At 41.6% G+C, this 7650-nt stretch overlaps 1 long non-coding RNA gene across 2 annotated transcripts; it reads right to left on the minus strand.

The window, feature by feature from the left end:
* Positions 1-782: 782 nt before the first annotated feature.
* Positions 783-5917, minus strand: LOC110311948 (uncharacterized). 2 transcript variants are annotated; one of them, XR_003835144.1, is made up of 4 exons: positions 5861-5917; positions 4549-4614; positions 3998-4193; positions 783-1130 (listed from the first exon to the last, which is right to left on the minus strand). It is a non-coding gene; the product is annotated as an uncharacterized LOC110311948 (long non-coding RNA). The 2 variants fall into 2 exon arrangements; XR_002380010.3 differs by lacking the exon at positions 5861-5917 and adding an exon at positions 5152-5406.
* Positions 5918-7650: the final 1733 nt, after the last annotated feature.

A 7650-nucleotide genomic window follows, 5' to 3' on the forward strand; every position in this document is an offset into this window, starting at 1 on the left:
GTCAAGTAGGGGCCAAAGCCTGGGGCGCTGTGTGCAGCTGGTTTTGAACAGGCACAAACCTAGAAATCTAGTTAGTGAATATGTCAGAGAGACATTAAGTTAGCTTGCTTCAGTGAGAAAAGGTGGACTGTGGTCAAGAGCTGTGTGCCTGGACAGATGGTTCAACCATTAAAGACGAGGCTCGCCATCAAAGGGACAAGACCTGGTTGGTACCACTAATCTCAATACTCAAGAGACAGAGGCAGGGGGATCAGGAGTTCAAGGTCATTCTTATGTATATAACTAGTTCAGGTTGAGAGATACCCAGCTTAGAAAACAAACAAAACAGCAACAAAGAAAAACTGGTTAAAAAAATAAGTTAATTCATGGAGGTAAGGATCAGCTCTTCATCATCGGCAGCATTTTGGACACTGTAATTCCAATGTTAAAAATCCATTCTAAGAAAATAGCTGACATTAGGGGGTAATGGGAGAAACAAGCTATTACTGGAAACAAAAGTGAATGCCAGCTAACCGACCAGTCCCACCGTGATATCTGGATGCTGATATAAATGAGAATGTATCAAATAATGTAATGCTTGGAAGTTATTTGAATCTGTTATTCTTAAGAGCACACTGATATTACACATTGTGTGAGGCGCACAAAAAAGATCAGAACACAAAGGCATATTTGTGCTGCATGTCCAACACTGAGGGGCGGGAGGAGGTAATACTTTTTTGGAAAAGACAGGAAAGAATGAAAATAGATGGTTTGTAAAGATAGTAAGCTTGTGGGTGGCTTTTTATTTCCATAATCATGGTATTATGTTTTTGTATAATTTAAAAAAAAAACTTATGTTAATCAGAAACTTTGAATAACACCTTAACAAAAATGTGCTGCACACCGCAGCCGTCCCAGAGAAGCTAACATTCAAGATGTCCTGTTCAGGCTTCTTCGCACATTTGAGTCCAGGGAAGATGTCTCTCGTTGGCACCAAGTTTGAAACTGCACTCATGAAAGATGAAGTCCTTTGCCCTGTAGACGGATGTACGGATGATGTGGACCCAGGGACAGACTTAAATAAAACTTCCCTTCAAAGACGGACCTCTCCCATCAAATGTCTGATGCAAAGTTGTGCCTATAGAGGAAGACTGGAGAAGATCATGTATGAATGGATTTCAGTAACCTGGCAAGTGCACGGGAACTTAAAATCAAGGCAGACTGGATCTAAGACGTGCATGTGAAAGATACTTCTGGTTCTGTGTCCAAATGATTCCCAGGTACCCACACCCACCTGTCACCCCAGCTCTCCATGTCACTTATTCTGAGTACCCCTTTAAACATGTTAGCAACCTGTAAGCCCAGAGCTCTTTCATTCATACATGACTACATTCTCCCCAACTACCAAGGCCAATAGCAAGGAAATCGTCATAGTTCAAACCCCAAACACTCCGCCTCCATCCCCTCAGTCTTCAGAGATCCCGATTCTCAAGCCTTCAGAAAGAAACTCTCAGTCTTTCCCAAAAGCCTGAATACCAGGCTGTGTCTTCAAGCCACTTGCCTGAGAACGTAGCAACTGGATCTTCAGTAGAGTTGCTGTACAAGACATACTTTACCATGAGCTATATTTTCACATACATCATACCCATACATACACATGAGAAAAAATATGTATGTTAGTATTTCTTATTTTTCCTGCTTTTTTTTTTTTTTTTTTGGTTTTTTGAGACAGGGTTTCTCTGTGTAGCCCTGGCTGTCCTGGCTCTCACTTTGTAGACCAGGCTGGCCTTGAACTCAGAAATCCGCCTGCCTCTGCCTCCCAAGTGCTGGGATTAAAGGTGTGTGCCACCACGCCCAGCCCCTGCTTTTTTTTTAAAATAACATACTTCAATAATTAAAACAAAGCCAGAAAACCATAATGAGTTGCTTAATTTGTTCAGGCTTTTGTTTAGTGGAGAGCATATTATGAGCTACCGTAGCTGGAAAATACAATTGAAAGCTTAAAGGTTATCTGTATATAATAACTTATCTCTCTCATGATCGCAAGAATGTTTTATTTTCTTCTAATTTTCTCACATATTTACCATGTTTTGACATATTTGACTTAATGTCCTACTTCAGAAAAAAATATTTTAATTAAAAAGCCTTAAAAGTAACAAGCATTCATCTTTGATCTCTTTGTAATATTATTCAACTTAAATATTAAAAGCAATCAACAATTTATGTCAAATAACAAGAGATAATATAAACTCAATTAATTTTATTTCCAACCAATGACCACAATTTTTTGAGGCACTCCAGTTTTGCTTGCTTCTTCTAATGGACTTATCTTTGATGAATCTTAATAAAATGGCTTCAACAGAAATTATCCAGCATGTATCTAAAGGTATTTCTCAGACCAAATACAGGTTTTCATTTTTTTCAAGATGCTTGGGCAGACTCCCAAAATTAAAATATAAAAAAACTATAAACTTTCCTTTGACAACCATATAAGATTACACAGTTCTAAGTTTCTAACTGAGACGCGTCTTACAATAACAATATAATTTATGAACCACAGAGAGCACAAACGATACTTTTGGGTTGGGGGCTAGAATTCTAGTTTAGAGACTTTCTTTTTTTGCTGTCATTCACATTACTGATATAATAGATAGTTTTGCTTTTGTCAAGCTTTGAAATAAATGAATACAACTGAAAATTGCTGTTTTAGCTTTTCGTTTACATGAAAGTTGTACTCTCAGCCCCGCCTGCTACCCTTGTGTAAAACCAACAAAGAGGCTAGTTTTCATACCTCTTGTTTCTCTTTGGTGTACGTCAGTGATGTGCATGTTTGTTTTTAGCTGTTTGGGGTGACTTTGCCCCTGAAACAATTTGTTAATGAAAACTCATTTTGTTCCTTCTTATTTGTCTTATGGATTTGGACATTTTAATTCCCCTTCTAAATAATTTCTACTAAATCCAGAATAATAAAAGAAATTCCTGAGAAGATGGATCAATATTTATGCTATTTATGCTTTGCCAAACCACCCCCAACCAGTATTTTTTTTAATGTGGGGCAAAATGAATGTGTATTTATGAATGAAAAGTCCTTAAAAGAAACTGTCTGGCCGTGAACATAAAACTCCTGGAAGGGGCTTCTGTGTCTTCAGCGACTGATGGGTAACTGGAATCTCAGAATGGTGGGGAGACTGAGATTTTACAGGTTCAGAGGCGAATTACTTTACTTTTTAGCCTTCTGGAATAGCTACTCCTTGCTTTATTCTGTATCTGGACTAGCACCTTGTGACAATAAATAAAAACCTCTAAGAAGCTATTTACTTAGTAGGACCAATATCTTCTGCCAAAAGAGCTAAAAATGTCATCAGATAACACCTTCGACCTATAGACTAGCCCCCATTTCTCTGCACTCACTTTTCTGGTGTACCCAACAAGGCATTTTAAACCTGCCTTGGCCTATGACTTGCTTGGTTCTATAAAATTCTAACAGTTCTGTGAAGCAGCTTCCACATTGGAACATAGAATTAGGGTAACCTAAATTTGTCTTCTCAGGCCATGGTCTTTTAAAAATGGCTCCAGAATCAACTATCTTATTCGCAATTTTGAGTTGTGAATATTGATATTTTCATGGGCTAGCATGTAAGCTATAACTCCCATTCAGCCATGCATCCCAAGACGTAACTAAGGGACACCCTGCAGGGCTGTTTCCCAGAGCTTCAATATTTCATAGGGTATGAGTAGTAGGTTCATGTCCAGCTCAGGACAGGGTGCTCACAACACAGTCCGTCAGTGAAGGAGCACATGTGTTACCCATCTGTGCATACGACCCCACCTGGGCTTCTGTGCACAAAAAGCAATTCACTTGTTTCATCAATTCCGTTAAGGAACTGGCCAGTCCACCTTGCCATGTTCTTTTCTCTTCAAACTTCCTTCTCTATAAACTCCCTTGGTGCTTCCCTTCACCCCTGTTTTATCCAAGAAAAGTCTGATTTAGCCTCCCCATTTCTTTTAACATCTGTACCTGTTCTCACTAATCTAATGCCATGTTCTGCAATAGGATATCCATAGACACAGTCCAACACTTAAGCCTCTGGTGACTGACTTGAAAGAAGTGTTCGCCTTCAGTTTGCCATCTTCATTGTCTGAGCTTGTGGTTTTGACAGCCCAAATGCAGAGCCTTCCCAGGGTGGCAGAGAGCTCCAGCAGACAATGCTGATCTAAAGAATGAGACGATGTTTTCATTAAAATGTAAATGGAAGTCAATGTAAAAGAGCAAATTAAAATTACTTTTCATACACATTTCTTCGAAGATATTTTAAATATTAAAAATTATGAATTAAGATTCCCAAGAAATCTATAAACAAACTGTAATTGAATGATACCAAAGTCTTAAAATAAAGATTCCTCGAGTAAAGCCAAGTTTTTAAATTTAAGATTTTGAAAAACAAATCTGTTTTAGCTAGCTCTTTAAACAAGTTGAACTGCTTAACAACTCCAGGACCTAATGGCTACTTAGTTGAAAATGGCATAGATCTATATCATACCTGTTGGTTTCAAAGTAATATAACTTACTTAATATGTAAAATCCCCATTCGTTGCCTCATGGAACAGTTGGATATCCATTTTAATCCATGACCACTGCAAGAGTCACAAATTAGAAAATAAAGCAAGCAAGGACTCAGGTCTACTGGTAGCAAACATCTACATAGTTATGTTATATAACAGGAAGAAGATAGCCCTCTGATTGATGCGTTACTCCTGTCTCTGAAGTGCTCTACTCAAACATTATTCTCCAAAACGTTAACCATCTCCCCAAACCCACAGGTAGCTCAGCTCCCAACCATACTCAGCTGCGTGCTGCCTCTGAGACACAGAACAAATGAGCAAGTCTGAAGGCATGAGAATGGTCTGTCGCACAAACATAGTGTGTTATGAACCAGATCCCAAAAGACCTAGGTGGTCACACTTTGTGTTTCAGGTTCATGAGGACTGAAAGCAAGGAGCCCTTCTGCCTGCTTCTGAGACCTGGCTACAGGGCTAAGTGGAGCTGGTTGGTCCCGCCTAGCACACATAATTGATAGACACTTCCATGTGCTTCACATAAGTTCTGCGCTTTCATTGCCTTGTCTAGAAACTTTAGTGAGGAAACATGATGCTCCCTTCAGTCCGTTCTACCTGGGCCAACCAAGTTTGGAGGTGTTAAGTGGTTTGCCCAGGATAACCCAGCTGCTTAACAACAGATTCAGTTCAGAACTGGAACTCTCTGAGGACAAGGTTCTATGTATAACCGACTACTATCCTACCCTTCTAACTGGCTATTTTGGGAACAGGGAAGTTTCCAGAACCTTAGCGCTAGCCCTCTGAGGAGTGAAAGCAAGCTTCGACCTATCTTATGGCTGAAAAAAATGTCTGTCAGTGGGGAAAGGGTGGGAGAGTTTGTTAGCGCAGGAGCGTGATTTGGGGACAGTAGTTTCCACCCTCACATAGATCTAGTCACATCTTTCCTCAGATTCTAAGTTTCCATCTGGCCCTTGGTGTTGTAGGGCAGGTCTACTCCCCAGCATCTTCTTAACGATGCCCTCATTTTGCGCCAGTCAGCCGATTTAGCGGAGTCTCCAAACCTACCAACCTCCAGAAGCAGCTCACTCTGGGCAAACACTGAGCCTTTGCGTCTCCCTTCCATTGCGCATGCTCTTTCTCTAGCTACAAAGCCCTCTTTCTTCTTGCCTGTCTGGAGAAGATGGCGTGTCATTCAAATGCTGCACTCATCATTTGTCCCCGATGCAAACCCTCAGGGGTTGGTCCCACCACCTTCCTCCTCCTGCAGAACAACTTCAGCTCTCAGTTAAAGCTCTCAGGCTCTCTCTCGTGTGTCCACGCTCACCAGGTAGCCATCCTCTGAGAGACAGTAAGTCTGCATCCTTTCTGCTACACTCCACACAATCCCTAACAGAGTAGACTCTTGGTTGACTACTGAAAACATAAACAAAGAGACAAAGGTCAGTGACCCTGAGGGCTTCATGTCCCAGGAGAAGACTTTGTCCTCAGCACCCACAGCCCCCTTTGAGCAATATCTCATCGGTGGCATTGAGCCACTGCTTGGAGCCATTGCACAGGAGCTTAGGGTGGGGCTGGTGTGAAAATAAACAAGGAGGGACAAAAACAAGCTGTGTGTTGAAACCTTGAAGGGTTCAAGCTGGCCACACCTTCTAAGTCAGATGGGCGCTCACCTGGTGAGGGATCACTGTCCCGGGTATGGGGCTTTTGGAGCAACGCTCAAGACCAAGGCAGGACACAGAGCTGTGAAACAATTTTCTTCTTGAGCTTTTTTTTTTTTTCCTTGTGTGCCTGTGTTTGTCTTTCCAGACAGAGGAAACTCTGACCTTCCTCTGCTTTAATTACCTAATTATTTTGACACCTTGGGCTGTTGCATCACCTCAGCGCATTGTTTGTCAAGGGCACTGTGTTGGGTGTTTCGAGGCTTCAAGAGAACCGATGAAGGACAAGTTCTGACAACCAGGGAAACATTGAGCAGAGGAAGGGAGCCAACAGGGGTGGAAAGGGTGGAGAATGAGAGAAAAAAGTAGAGTTTTGATATGCTGAGAACAGATTGTCTTGAGAGACATGTCAGTGAGGCTAGCAAAACTGGATGTCTATGTCTAGAAGGTTCCCTGAGCAGGCTCTGAGGAATGCTGCACTCAAGCAGGAAAACCCGTATTTTGCAGATCTGCAAAAGACACACAATGCAATATGGATTGTTTGTCTGGGGCTGTCATCTGGCTGAGAGGTTTTATTTGCTCTGGACCACTTTAGAAACAAAGTCTAAGGAGCTTTTCTCTAACACACACACACACACACACACACACACACACACACACACACACACACCTTAAATGCTTTTAAGGCAAAAACTGGGAGAAAGAAAGCAGTCATAAATCGAACTGGTCAAAAAGTTACTGTTGAGAACTCCAAAATCAAACATGAGCAAACATTACTTATCAAAACTTCAAAACACAGCCCAGATAGCTCTCTCCAATGGTGCTTCCCAGTACTGTGTGTCAAGTGATCCAGAGAGCAAGGTTTATGGAGTTGTCACAAGCTTGAGGATCTTGTCATGTGAGGACAAAACAGAGTTCAGTAGAATGGCCTAGGATGGACCTTAGGGTTTCTACTAGTTTGGTTTTGATGCCCCCACGCAAATGAGCCTACGTCTTGATTTGTAGAAGGACAGACATAACTCCATCATCTCGGGGATGGGTTACTACTGGAAAATTCTGCCACTTCAATTTTACTCAATTGGCAAAGGCTTTAAGACTGACTTTGGGTTCATCTGGGGTGAGGATGTAGCTCAGTTGATCAAGTGCTCACTGTACAAGTATGACGACTTGAGTTTGAGTCCTCTGGGCTGGAGGACTGGTTATGAGTATTTGCTACTCTTACAGAGGAGTAGGCTTGGTTTCCAGCACCCAGATTATGGCTCCCAACTGTCTGTAACTCGAGTACCTGTGGATACGAACCCTGTTCTGCCCTCCAACTCCTGGTCCTCTGGGCACCAGGCACACAGGTGTATGAATTCATACATGAAGATAAAACACCCATATACATAAAATAAAAATTGATGACGATGATGATGATGATGGTAGTGGTGGGACTCAGTTATAATACCAGTTCTGA

The sequence above is a fragment of the Mus caroli genome, unplaced genomic scaffold (genome assembly GCF_978045245.1).
Source record: "Mus caroli unplaced genomic scaffold, Mus_caroli_1 scaffold_17, whole genome shotgun sequence".
NCBI classification, from domain to species: Eukaryota; Metazoa; Chordata; class Mammalia; order Rodentia; family Muridae; genus Mus; species Mus caroli.